This window comes from Cuculus canorus, chromosome 4 (assembly GCF_017976375.1).
Source record: "Cuculus canorus isolate bCucCan1 chromosome 4, bCucCan1.pri, whole genome shotgun sequence".
In the NCBI taxonomy this organism is placed as follows: Eukaryota; Metazoa; Chordata; class Aves; order Cuculiformes; family Cuculidae; genus Cuculus; species Cuculus canorus.
This window is the reverse complement of record NC_071404.1, coordinates 52,609,598-52,623,802: the sequence shown is the minus strand read 5'-3', so window position 1 is coordinate 52,623,802 and position 14,205 is coordinate 52,609,598.

Sequence of the window (14,205 nt, the reverse complement as noted above, 5' to 3'; positions counted from 1 at the left end):
ATCTAGATAGTCTGCTGTTATGTATGTCTTAGAATGAAATGAAACTTTCATTGGCTTGAAAGTTGCTGTAGGAGCTGTAAGTTTGCTTGACTTGCAGGATTGGAGGAAGTTTTGGAGGCAATTGTGTTAACTTCTTGTTTTGAGTGCAGTGTGAGAGGCTTTTTCTTTCCACCCCTTAGTAAAGCATGCAGCAAAATCAATGCTTTATTGCTAATTTCTCATTTTTTTAAAGTGTGATGTACTTTAAGATCTTGCCAGGGCTATATAGCCTTTCTTCAGTTAAAAGCAGATGCTTGTCGGGGTTATGATGTTTGTGATAACTTCTTAAAGCAAGTTTAGTCACTGTGGCAGTGAAGCTTCAGTTGAATCAGGCTTCTACATCTGCCTGATTAAGGCACTGAAGTGTTTGTGTGCTAAGAGACTCTTAACACTTCCTTGCACGTTTTATAAGAAATGTGTTGTAAATAGTGTGTTAGACTACACCAAAAAGGCATTACATTAAGTTCTGGATATTTCTTACATCTGTTTAATAGAATCACTTACAGTAGGCATCTATATCTAATGATATTGTGCCTTCAGTATTGCTCATTAACCAGGATAGATAGTGGATGTGGAGAGAGCTATTAGGCTGTTTGTATATTGTTTTCTGTGGATTCTGGTGTAACTGGTTGCCTGCTCTGATTCTGCAGGCATGCAAAGTCGGGTTTCTTTAATAGGACTGTTCATAGTAGAATATAGCAGTCTCTGCCTATTTTCCAGCTTACTGCTTCAGCGAGTCATCTTTGTAATTAGAGAAAGCTTTTTGAACTAAATTTCTCTGAACTATTTCCGTTCTATATCATCGGCCTCAAGCTGAGTAGTATTCATAAGGGCTTTGATATTTGTGAATAAACCAGTAATGCTTGTATGCATGGGAAGGTAAAGATGAATAGTTTCCTGAGTTACTGCATATTGGATTATTGATGTCTGTAATTTGGGAGCACTGAGGCAAGATTGCCTAGAATGAGTAGAATTCAGAAACACAGATAGTGATGCCGTTTTGTAAAGAGCGTTGAGATTAAACTGAGTGCTGTTGTGAGAAACATAGTATTGGATTTGTTTGATTTCACTACAAGACTGACTGGACTGTTGTTCAGGGTAGCAGCAGTATTTTGTTCATCTGGAAAGGTGATTGATAGTTTTTTGCTATGGTCTCAGGTTTTTGAGCCTGAGCCTATTTAAGCAGCCAACTGACTTGCACTGTAATATGAAAACTTCCAGTAGGTTGATTTGAGATTCTTCACTGCTTAAGTAACAGTTGTCATGTTTCTAGAAGACTTGATTGAAAATTAAATTACATACTTGTTTATATCAAACATATAACCTCTGCCTTTAATTCATTGCTAGAAGAAGCAAGTGACTGTGAACCTAGTTTTCTCCAGCTTGCAAATCATTTTGTGCTGCATACTAATCTTCTTCTGATTACAATGGTATAGTTTGTATTCTTATACTATGGGAGAAAGCTGAGAGCTCTCCATTCTGCGTATTAATAGAACAGCCACAGGCTCATAAGGAAAAAGCAGTAAATGTGTAAATTTAAGTATCTAGTTTTGGTACAAAATATTGTGTCGTTAAACTTCTGGCTAAATGGGTAGCTGTTGTCAATGTGCAGTTTTAGTAAGCTTGAGAAGACTAAAGAATATATGAAGCACCTATTCAGAAGCGAGTTTATATGATACAAAACCAGCAGAGCAGTGAAGGAAGGCAGAAACTTGCTGTGTTCAAAGAGGTGTTAAGAATATGCTGGAATATAGACTGGGAAGAAGGGGTAAAAGAAGAGGAATATTTGTGAATACACAGGTTCTGGGTTTACTGTAAGCCTCGGGCTGTGCAATGCCTTTTGTTGTCACTTTGTCCTGCAGCACTGTCACTGTCTTGTGTTCCATGCTGTTTCTTGCTCAGGAAATTTTTCATGTTACCCGTATTCTGGGAACTTGGAATAGTAGCTTTTAGCAGAGTTTGGACTGAGCTCAAAACTTCCATCCCACCTAATGGAGTCTTTTTTTAAAGAAACACTTGGAAAAAATATTCTGGACTCCATGGGACCCTTACTAAAAGCAAAAAAGCATTGCATTTCAGCCTAGTGATGTCATGTGGATCTTCCCTTTGTGTATGACCTCCCTTGTTTCCAAGAAGCTTTACTTTTGAATGTGGGTCTGATGGTTTTAAAGTAGGTTTTAAGAACGTCCTGCACTGAAGTACTAAACCAAATAGTTGAGCTCAATAGTTAAACCCATTGAACTTTCAGACTGCCTAGCACTTAATTTTTAGATGACTTCACCCTTATAAGAACAGTCAATGGTTTCTGTAAATTTTGTGTGTAGGTTTTAGTTAGGTCTTACAATACATCTTATATGCACAAATTTGTGCCTTTTCATAGTGGGCAAGAAACAGACAAGTGAAAATCACCAGTAAGGAAATAGTTTATACCTGTTTCACTTTGAGACATATTCCATACCTGTCTGTCCAAACGAGACTTGGAGAGAAGGAGTGCAGAGCATATTAGCAAGCAGCGTGAAACCAGTCCTAGTCCTGGCTGTCAAATGCACCTGCTGGACTTCTCCATTATCATGTCAAAGCTTCAGAAGCTGTTAAGTCTTGAAGACTTTCTAGCTTGATCTCTTTGCAGGACACTAGTCACTGTAGCTGCTTGACCAGACTTTCTGCCTTTTAGCTCTGAGTTTTGTATTCCATCAGAACTTGTTTTCAGGTGCCCAGCTCTGGGGCTGCTGCAAAGCCTTTAATAAGCACTTAAATTCCTTCCCCGGTGATACAAACCATGGTTGTTTCTGCGCTTGCCTGGTGTCTGCCTGGCACTTTCCCAAAAGACTATGGGATGCCCTACCAAGCCTTCCTATTTTGAAATAAAGCAGCTTCTGATGTCCAAAGCTAAATGTGAATTGTGGCTGAGCGCATGATGGTTGTTATGCTTCCTAGCATTAACTTGTTATTGTGTGATGCCTTAAATGTCAGAACATCGTAGCTGAAGTCAGTCTGTTGGTATCAGTTTGCCTGCTAACCAAACAACTCAGATTTTTTTTTTTTTCAATTCCCTGCTAGTACTGAGCCTGTGACAAGCTTAGCTGTGAATTTGTGGGGTTTATGACTGCCTGTGCTTTTCCCATCTCAGTTTTCCTGAATCCTGACACTTTTTCAAGCCTTATAAAAACATGTTTAATAAAGGGAAAAATTACACCGAGTCTAGTCACTGCTTTTTTGGTCACTATAATACCATGGAGTACTCCAGGTGTTGCCAAACCCAGATAAAGAGTGTGTGTGACTTTGGCATAGTAATCTGCATATGGGATTTTCACTTTTTTATCTCTAGCCATGTAAGTATGATAATAATGAAAATGATACTTGAAAGTATGTGTGTGAATATATCATATATAGAGCAAAAATGACTATTTTTTCTATTTTTTTCAAAGTAGAGAACTTTTGTTATTTCTAAAAGGTTTCTTTGGATGACTTTCTGTAATGAATTCTTGAATTTTGCTTATGATAGGTAGTTTAGATCAATCTTTTTTCCTTCTGTTGTGCCTATTAAACAATGTAATTGAAGAATTGGAGCCAACCTCATAGGTCAAGTTTGGCGTTCTCTGAAGTAAAGCTAGTTTTTGAGCCTTATCTTCCTCCATATGTACAGGGTAGTTATCCTAGTGCACCTCACCCTGAGCCATACAAATATGCAGAGAGTATAATGGGAAATCGGAAGGTACTGCTTTATTTCTGTAGCTTGAATGAAAATAAAGCTTCTGAGGAACTGAATGTCTCAGCTTCTTGACTCTGTATGGGATGTAGAGAAATGCTATTCAAAGCTAAAGGAGTATAAGGGTACTGCTTCAAAATGTGTGTTCGCGCTTCACAGTGCTTAGTTGGGGATTCTGCAGCTCACCCACAGATCAGCCTTGTTCTAAACAAAGCTTAAGTAACACAGTTGCAAAAACACTGCTGACTGCCCTTCACTTGTTTACCCTAGTTTCCTCAGTAGGAGAGAGTAGTCTAACTACATTTGTGTAGTGGCACCAGCTTAGCAGAGAATTGCAGGTGCTCTCTTAACAGGAGCTCCTATGTTCCAGTTGTGCCACCCCATTGCTGTTACACAGCTGGAGACAGTACATGGAACTTGCAGGAGGGGCTTTGGTCTGTTTGTGCTCTTTATTTTGGGCTCCAAGGCCAGAAAAACTGTCTCTGTGGGTATACATTGCACAGTTGTATACTTAAAACCGGAGATTCTATGCATGCAAAAGTAGGTGTTTGACTCTGCTGTAAATTGTTCTCACTACATGGCCTCAGTCCATCTTGTGTTTGAAATGGGAGTCTTCCTGCATAGCAGGGAAATGCTCACTGCTTACTTCCAGAGGTGGAGATGCTGCTTCGAAGTTTCCCTGGACCTGGCAAATTCATCCTTTAGTTCCTTCCCTAGAGACAGTGGAGAAGTATCTGTAGGATGCCATCTGGGGAGATATCCATTCCAGATTGGTTGGGTAAAGAATAAAAAGCTAAAAAGGCCTCTTCAGTCTCTTACATTTATCAGCAGAGGTGTCTTCTCTGTATGCATGACCTGGGAGTTGGGGGAGTCAGGGGTTAAGGGCAGAACAGGTTTTATTTTCTCCAGCCGTGAGGGTTAAAAGGTATTTTTTGACACAATAAAAATTGAATTTAAGACTCAAGCATGAACAGGTTTAGCTGAAAAATGATCTAATTTAAATGATCAATTCCTTTTGTTGCAAGTAACTGGTAGTCCTCTAACCATTGCAAAAGTAGCCTGAAATCTTCAGAGTAATGTCCTCTAAAGTTTGTGAATGCAACTTTAGGTCATGTGGATTTGTCTCCTTTTACCTTCATTAAACAGAATTCGCCATTGTTTTGGGGTTTGTAAGAGTGCTGCAGACAGGTCATAAGCTGCATCTCCAGTGACCTGTTTGGGGGATGTACTGCAAAAAAAACCAAAAATCCGGTTTGGGTATAGATGGCTTCTTATGCAGCAGGTGATTCCTTTACACCATTGTGAAATGTGAAAAGGATGAAAAATTGTCTTTTTCTGATAGTTTAGGTGCTTCTCCTTGGCCATGATTTCTTTGTAGACGTTCAGACAGCCCTCTGCAGTGCATGTGGTGGGTTTTTCCCTGCTAAGGGGGCACCCTGATAAGACATCTGCAGCAGCTGAAGGGCTGATTGTATGTTTGTAAGCTTTTGCTGTGGGTCCTCCTCTAGTTGTATGACGGTGTAAAAACATGCTCCTAGTTCTGGTACACCTGATGTTATTGCACTAACCCTGTCATTTGGATGTTTTTTAATCCAGAATGAGTATTCATGTGATGTTGTAGGTGTTCTTCCAGAAGAGGATTCATTCTGAATTCACTACAACCCCAACAACCTTCCCTTACTTGCACTCTTGAGGCTACATGTTAATTGCACTGAAGTCTATAGGTCGAGATCATCTCGAGGAAAATTACCTTGAAGCAACCCTGTCCTACTTGTTGTCTTTTTTTTATGGTTTCTCTAGGTTTGAATGAGAGACTTGGTGTTTTGAAGTGCTTTAGTGTATTTACCTTCATTACAGTAGAGGTGAGTTTCAGCTATAGCGTTGGTCTGTCTTTGTGCGCACTGAAGGAAGCAGTTACTGGGATTTGCAGCAGAACTGATGTGTCAGGAAGGGAATAAAAAGCTTGGGTTGTATCAGCTGTTTGCAGTGAGAGCATTTGATGGCTGCCCCATTCTTGGCTGTTGTGCCTCGTAGTGCTGGGCCTGGAGTTTGTGAGGAGGCTTGTACAAACACTTAACCTGCGCTGGAATATGCCACTTGGTTAAAAATACGGTTTCTTCCCCATGTTGTGTCAGCTTTGAGAGGCTTTATTTTCACCTGTTTTGTAAGTTTCTAAGGCTTTCCCCAGCATCTTTGAGCTGTGCTCAATGAGAATTTTATTGGCAACACTAGAGCACTGAAATGTCTGAATAGTTCTTGACCAGCATGCTGTTTAGTGCACTTGCATGCAAGCTGAGCGGGCTGCAGCAGAGCTATGTCGCTTGGGAAGGGAGGGAGAACAGATTCCTAGCTGCCTGGTGCATCTTCTCTCCATACTCCACACTAAGCTGTGATTTTAAAACAGAGAACACATATAGTTATGATAGCCTTTCAGTTATGCCCATGAATATCTTCTTGGGGAATGGCCAGCAGCAGCTAGAGGAGAAGCAGGGACTCTCCAGAGTGTGTGCCAAAGGACAGTGAAACTTGGCAGTGGAAGGGCTCCTGCTGGATTTAAGAGATCAAGCCAAAAAACCATTAAAGTCTGTAGATTTTGTCTTCAACATTGTAATTCCCCCTTGGTATAGGTGTGAGCCTAAAGTCTGGAGAATTTTTTCTTGAAGGTTATGCTTTTGTACCTTGCTCTGCACGTTTCAGAGGCTTGTGTAAGCTGTGCTTTTACAACTGGCATGATTTTGCTGAAGTAGCAAAAGAGCTGAGTGTGAGAGATGGGAACAGCACGGTGCTGCCTTGTGCCAGCAGAGCTGCGCGTTGAGCATGGTCACACCGGCCAGAGTGCCTCAAGTACTGGGCTTTCCTCAGCTGCCTTTGCTGTGCACTTTCTCTCCAGGTAGTCTTTTGCTTAGTTCAAATACAGCTGCTGAGCTTTTAAGTAATAAAAAGTCCTTCACTGGACGTAAAGTTTCAAACCAGCTCAGAGGCATAGCATGTAAGAGCTGTTCCATACCTTGGAGTGGCGTTAGGGGATGGATGACTCATACTGTAGCTTTTGTGCCAGAGTATGCAGCAAATGTCATCCCAGCATTAGTTCCAGGGAGGAAACATATTCATGATGACAAATCGAAGGTAGCTGAGCCAAAGCATCTTCCTGGGTCTTGGGCAGATGCTGAACCTGAAGTCAGACATGATAGAGATTGATCGAACTTTACAAGTCCTCTTTAATCGGCATCAAATCCTTTTGTTTCAGCAGCTGCTCCGTGAGGTTATTTGGCAAATATCAGCAAACACTGACAACCAAGTTCTTGTTTTCCAATCATTTCAGCCCTGTGGCTTCAAGTTCATTTGGTCTGTTCTGTCCTTACTACATTGTTACCAAAGCACAAAACAGTTGTTGACAGCTTAAAAAACTTAGCCTGTTTTCTTTTTTTCCCTTTCAGCAAAGTTTCTTTTGTGCTTTGTCATTAAGGAACATTGGAACAGTCTATTATGGTCTCGATTTTGTGACGGAGGCTGTAAAAAGGGGTGGGGATAGGAATGTGTGGATTAAGATTTTTGGCTCAGTGGTACGAAACTGGTAGATATTAGGAAGATTTAGCAGGATGGTGTGCCCCCCGAGGGAGATGGTGTGATGGTGGCACAGGTTACAACAGCTCCAGTCCAGCTGGGCTGCAAATTCCCTCTCTGACTCCAGGGCTATCCCTGGCTTTTGGGCATTCCCCATTCAAGGCACAAAGCAGAGCTGAGCTGCTCAGGGCATGTGACCATGTATTTTCCTGCAGCAGCACACAAAGGAGTGTTTGAGAGCTTCTCCAGGTGTGTGTATCTTTTCCAGATATGGTCTGTAAAGGCTTAACATCTGGGCCTGTTCCCACCTCCTTCCTGGCCAAAATGATTGGATGCTAATTCAAATACTTGCCGGAGCAGATTTTCCAGGTGCTGGCCTCCAGCTCTCCTTTGCCCTCATGCAGTAATGAAATAGTAACAGAAAATTTCAGGTGGTAAACACATGGATGTGGATTCTTTGCACCATGGCAGCGGGCAGCATGTGCCACATGGAACTCTGCTAAAAGCACAGGCGAAGCAAAGTGGAAACCAACAGCACCTTGCCTTTTCCCAACTGATGTTGTGTTTACCTGTCATGTTTAGGATCACGTGAAACCTTTACTGTGTTTTCCTGTACGGCTGTTTGTGTCTGCCTCAGCAAGAAGGACTTAAGCTACAGGTATGAAATAATCAATAGACTTCAGCTGCAGTGTGAAGTTGCAGGAGGTGGCTATTGCACCAAGCCCTTTAGAGAGCTTGTTTCTTTTATCTAGTGACATGAGATGTGCAAGAGGAAATTAACTGTTATGGAAAATGTTATGGCTTATGCCATCGCTACAGTGGGTCTCAGTAGTTGCCCTGGTCAGAAAGGTGACTTTTAAACCGTGGTGGATGTTTTGGAAGTGTTGATAGCGGTTTTGAGCATTCAGTTGGATGTGATTCTTGCTTTGCCTTTGGTTCAGGAGGAGAAAAACACAGTATATTAGTTCATATAGTTAATTGTTTCTCTATTACTATGAGTTGTGGTGTACGTAGGAAAAATGACCTATGTGTAACTAACACTGGACTGGGCTAGCAGGAATTTTCTCTCAATTCATTAAACTCATGTTCTGTAGACTAAAATGTCACTAAAAAGAGGGTATACTCTTCTCCATGTGGTGAAATCCAGGGCCTGTTTATTCTTTGGAGGCAGTTTAAAATCCAAACACAGATGTTATATCACAACTACAAAAAAAACCCCACCTTATTACTTAAAGCATTCCATGTAGAATATTGTTTTTCTGGCGCATTCAGGAGCCAGGGGCTCTGCTGCTTACCTTTGGCACACATTGTATTCTTGACCAGGTTTATTTTAAACTTAGGTCAGAGCTGTCTAGTGACTTGGTTAAAATACTGACCAAGCTGTGTGTCCAGTTTTCAACAGTGGCTAATGATGGATGATTAGAAAATAGGTTAAAAAATGAAAGATCTGTAGTGTGATCTTTCTTCTGGAACTCCCTGTCAGCTTTTGGCAAAAAAACCTGCATCTAGACCATTATGTCTAATAGCTACTGATTCATCTGTCTCCGTTAATTTGGTGAGTTCCTTTCGGAGCCAATTTGCAATATGGGCCTTAAATGTTCTCACTGCAGTTGAATTTCCAGCATAGCAACGCTTCATGAGAAGGCATTTATATCTATATCATCCAACATAGTAGCTTCCCACAAACAAACCTGTCTCGAATTGAGCCTCCCCTTCCAAGTCAGACACATCAGAGCTACCACGTCACAAAACAAGGTGGAGGTACTACTCTTTGCTTTAGATTTTTTTTTTTTAACTATGCTCTCTACCGTTTCTGTTTACTTCTTAGTTTGCACCTTGCCTTTTGTTGGTTTGTTCAGTTGCTGAGTACTGGAAATCTGGTTAAGAACTTAATTTCTTCCACCTAGGCCAATGCAAACCATACAGTTAAGAGTATGTAAATAAAAATCTTGCAGTTTAATAGACTGTGCCTTAAAAAGAATGGAATTACAGAAGCAGAAAATCAGCTTTTAAATTAAAAGAAATGACTCTTTCTGATAATTAGGAGAACTTTTAAATAGTACCAGCAGCCCCTCTCACCTCATAAAGAAGAACAGGTTTGTTTCAAATAAAAACCTTATTTTTAACCCTGGTAATTGTTGGATTGTGAAGTCTGTATTTCTCTTGGCAGAGCTGTCCAGAGTTACTGTCTCCTTTTTACATTTCTGTTGTTTTAAGTCCTCTTTCAGTTAAAAATAAGGAAATTCTAAAGGTCTGTACTTGCAAAGGAACTTTTTCTCCTGTGTTTTCGCCTGTTGTTAGCTGTTTTCAAACAGCCACATGGGTTCTTGATTACTTCAGAAGCCTTGTGACCTAATAAATGAAATGGCCAGAAACAAATCCAGCTTAGTTTTTTTTCATGTCAGGCATTTTGCCATGTAAAGTCAGCATTAGCTAGCTCAACTCTGTTGTCAAACAGGAAAGGTCCTGGGGGGAGAGGACTCATCGTGTAAACTCATCTTTCTCTGTCACATGAAGGAGCTTTAGATGTTCCTCTCTCTAGGCTCTGCAGACCAGGAGCTGCACCGACCTGAGTGGCAGGGCCTGGGAGCAGGACAGGTTCGCTTTGAAGCATGAGGTGTATTTCCACGGTGATGTCTCCCTGGGTGAGCACATGCCTGTGTCTTCATGATGCCTTTTTCCAGAGTTCAGGCTTCCTCCTCCATAAAAAAGTGCTCACAAGCTTTTGAGGTAGCCACAGTAGCTCTTTCTTTTAAAACTGGCCTTCAAAGGAAAAAATGCTGTCAGCTGGATCCTGTTGTGTCTGCTTTGTGCTTTATGAAGAAAGTCTGAAGTGAGAGAGATGTTTGAGGATGTCCTGATTATTTTTTTTCCCTTTTTCTGCTTGCTCTGTGCCCCAACAGTTAAAATACTGTCTGTTCTGGATGATGGAATGGCAGATCTGGAAATGTAGTGTAAGTGTGAATTTACAGTAGCTAAAAACTGAATCTGCTTGAGGGGAATAGTCTTTTTTTCTGTTCTTTGGTTGTTTTAGGACAAATTAATTCATGGTGAAGCTTGCAAAAAGGAACTACTGTTATGATAAATACTAATATGTACCAACCCCTCAATTTCTCATATATATTCTTACTTTGTAGGGAATCTGTCCTGTTACTGGAGCCTGAATTTCAGGTGTGCAGTTTCTCTCAAATGTGGAAACTGTGTCTGCAAAGGAGTAGAAGCTTGACCCTGGTGTAATTGCTACAACCCTCCTATGTAGAACCAGTAATTTTTCTCTGACAAAGAAGTGTTTTATCAGAGTTCGATGTATTGTGTTGCCTCCTGAAAATATTTAACTCCTTCCTAGACAAATTTAATTGAAGACAGAAGTACTTCCAAAACCAATTGTGCTTTATTTGTGTACAAGTTTTACCAATAAGGAAAGTTTAATGAATTTCTGTCATCTTACCTCCATAAATTTAACTCTCACACTTCTCTACTGTAATCTATTAATAAAACTTCTCTTAAGCTTTCAAAAATACTAGCCATTCCACATAATAGCTTCTTTAATATACCTTTTTTACATTCCAAGGGTAAGGGGATACAACTCTTTGAAGAACTCTCAAAAGACAACCTCAAGCAACAGAAAATTCTAGCTATAATCTACTTTCCTTTGAAAAACGTAGGAGGGGAAGATTATAAGATTTATAGATATACTAAATTTGTATTTGATGTCAATCCTCAGATTTGATTGAAGTAACCCTATTTGTGTTACGGACCTGGATGTGACGGATAGGCTGCATTCAGTGTCTTTATTTTAAGGTTTATAGAGACCTATAATGTAGCAGTAAACTCTGTGCATGAGATTCAAAAGCTAAATGTGAAAACTGGATGTGACTGCCGCTGAGTCATGGTGACAGCTCAGCCTGTTTAGCTTTAATGAAAGTTCAAAGTGGAACTGGGCATCCTTTTAATCAAGGAGGTAAGACCAAGAAAGTCCTGCAGGCACTACCAGTGCTCAGTCATGCTTGTTGCTGAACCTGCTGTGCTAGTCTCTGAGCTGACAATAAAGGAAAGGATTTGGCTTCTGATCCTCAGGTTTCTGGTACTGCAAGTAGGGCTTTGGCTTTTTGACTCTGTGCATAACACCTTATTAAAACAATTGGAACAGTTCCTTTGCTGTCAGATATCACTGAGGGTGGAAAAAAATTTTCATTGACTTCAAGGATTGTGCCCAAAGTGCATGGCTTGTTTTATAATTTTCTCTAAAGGTAATTCAGCATTCTTGCACTGGAGCTGTCGTTGCTGCTAAGGGGGTCTGGGAACAAATAACGTACTGCTTAAACACAAGTACACTGTGAATGGATGAACTTATTTTCTTCTTGCAACCAGTCAGGTTAAAACTCGGTGATGCCCATGGAAAGCCAAAGGAAAAGCGGCATGAAATCATAAGACAAAAGTGTTTTCTCCCCATGGCAATCATTTGTAGTATCTGTCACAGGATGCCCTTCTGCAAATGTGTATCTGCCATAGAAAATGGCTCCACAAAAAAGTTATGTAGTGACAGATGTTCCACGTCTTTAAGTGAGTTTACCCAAGGGGGGAAGGATGTGCTTCCCGCATATGGAAATGGAAACGCGTTTGTTTGGGGAAAAGAGATGCTAATATATTAGTGTATGCTAGCTCATATCTTATTGAGGATAGAGCTCTTTGTGCTTTTGGTGTGAGTCACAATGGACTGAGCACTCCATGGTGCCAATCAGTTGTTTCATCCTGTTAGCTCTTGTTAAAAATATAGCTGGTTTGCTCTCCCACCTGCCTTGCATTAGTTCTCCTGCCTTAGATGATTTAAGCTAAGATCATACGTCTTCTCCCAACCAAAGACAAGGCCCACTTCTACAGTCCATGTGGCTCCTGCCAGCCTGGGGCTGTACAGCAGATAACAGATCTGATCAGCAGCTGCTATCGGTGTTATTTTGTGGAAATGGAGCTTGGTAACTCACCTGGCTGCCTGGCACTACTGCTAGGCTTCCCTTTGGATATATTTTATGATTCTGTGACATTAGAATCATAGAATAGTTTGGATTGGAAGGGATCTTCAAGGTCATCTAGTTCCAACCCCCCTGCCATGGGAGGCTGGACAACTCCCACCAGCCCAGGTTGCCCGAGGCCCCGTCCAACCTGGCCTTGAACACCTGCAGGGATGGAGCATCCACAGCTTCCCTGGGCAACCTGTGCCAGTGCCTCACCACTCTCATGGTGAAGAAATTCCTCATGTCTAATCTAAATCCACCCCTCTCCAGTCTATACCCATTGCCCCTCGTCCTATCACTACAAGCCTTTGTGAACAGTCCCTCCCCAGCTTTCTTGTAGTCCCCTTCAGGTACTGGGAAGATCTGACTTTAGCTTTATTTACCACTGTGCTCGTTATACTGTTCCAAGTAAGGTGGGGCCCTTGCTGGAGCAGAACATGTGGTGTTTGTCAGAAAGAGGCAGCTCTAAGGCTTCCAGATAACCTGACCAGCCTGCTGCTCTGCAAACAATTTTGTGGCCCCTGCTGGTAACAACAAAGCAACTGCACTGAGCTTGACTATATACTGATGTCTGTAGGGAAGCAAGGCTCTCAGCGGCAGACTGTACTGCTCTGGCATACGACTGTCCTTAAAGCAAAGCACTAACACACTTAAGAACACCTATCCTGTTACTGGTGGTGGCACCCATCTGCAGGTTTTTTTCTCCCACTGTGTATCGTCAAGCCCCGGATGCTCATTATTTAATTTTCATCAGAATCACTGCTTTGGTTTGCAAGCCTGCAAGAAACTCTCCATGGCTCTTTGCAACAAACTAAATGATGTTGAGCTCCTTTCAGACCAGTCTGGGTGATGCTTATCCAAGTGTTATCCATACATAGCTCTTACCCATACAAGCAAAGGTGTCCACCCCAGGCATCAGGACTGAGTGCAGCTCGGTCTGTGGAGCTGCTGGTTCCATTTACTCTGTTGAATCTGTTTCAGAAACCAATTTTAAGCCTTGCAGGATTAATATAAGCTTTTTCCTTTAGGGATTATATAGACCTATGAGGTCATGCTAGTGCCATTTTGCTAGTACTCTTCTAGTTATAAATTGTATTATAGATCAAATTTGAAGGGACTCAAAGTATTTTAAGACTGTCATTCAATCTTGTGCAGGTGGGCCAAGTTTATCTGGTATGCATCTATAGTGAAAACTCTGAGAAGAAGAGTAGAGATCTGTTTTTTTCATCACAATGACAGCAATAGAGAAACTATGACTTTAGGATAAACCGGTTGGAAGCAAAGCAGAAGAGGCTGAAGGGAGGATCTGGGTCTAATGAGGAGGTAGCTCAACACAGGTCAAACAGAGAAGCACTGTGTGTTCTGCAAGTATTTGATGTGATGAAGTGTGGAACGGCATTGAAGTAGTCTGGGAATGTATTTGCCACCTGCAGAAAGAGAGAAGGGGAATCAGAGCGCAGATACTGATCTATTTCTGGCTCTATTGACAGAGGACTAAGAGTGGTTATGGCTGCAGGTGAGGCTGCTGCCTTCCCCTCTGCCCCATCTCCAGGCGATGTGGGCAACCTAGGAGCCTCCTTGCATTGCTTTCATTTCAGTACAGCTCTACTTCTCACATCAAATTCTTTTAGGAGATCTGTGGACTGTTCTTGCCTGCCCTTGTCTTTCCCTGCATAATTTTTATGTGAGGAATGGATCAGTTTTGCTTGATGGCACTTTGACATTTGCTGCTTTTAAATCAGTTTCAACTGGTGTGAGACTCACGTGGGGACTGCTGGGAGACTCTTTACCTTCAGGCATGGCTGGAGTTGTTCTGTGACCCAATGAAGAACATGAATGCATTTTGCTCTCTCGGTGGCAGAATGTCATGCATTAGAGGAG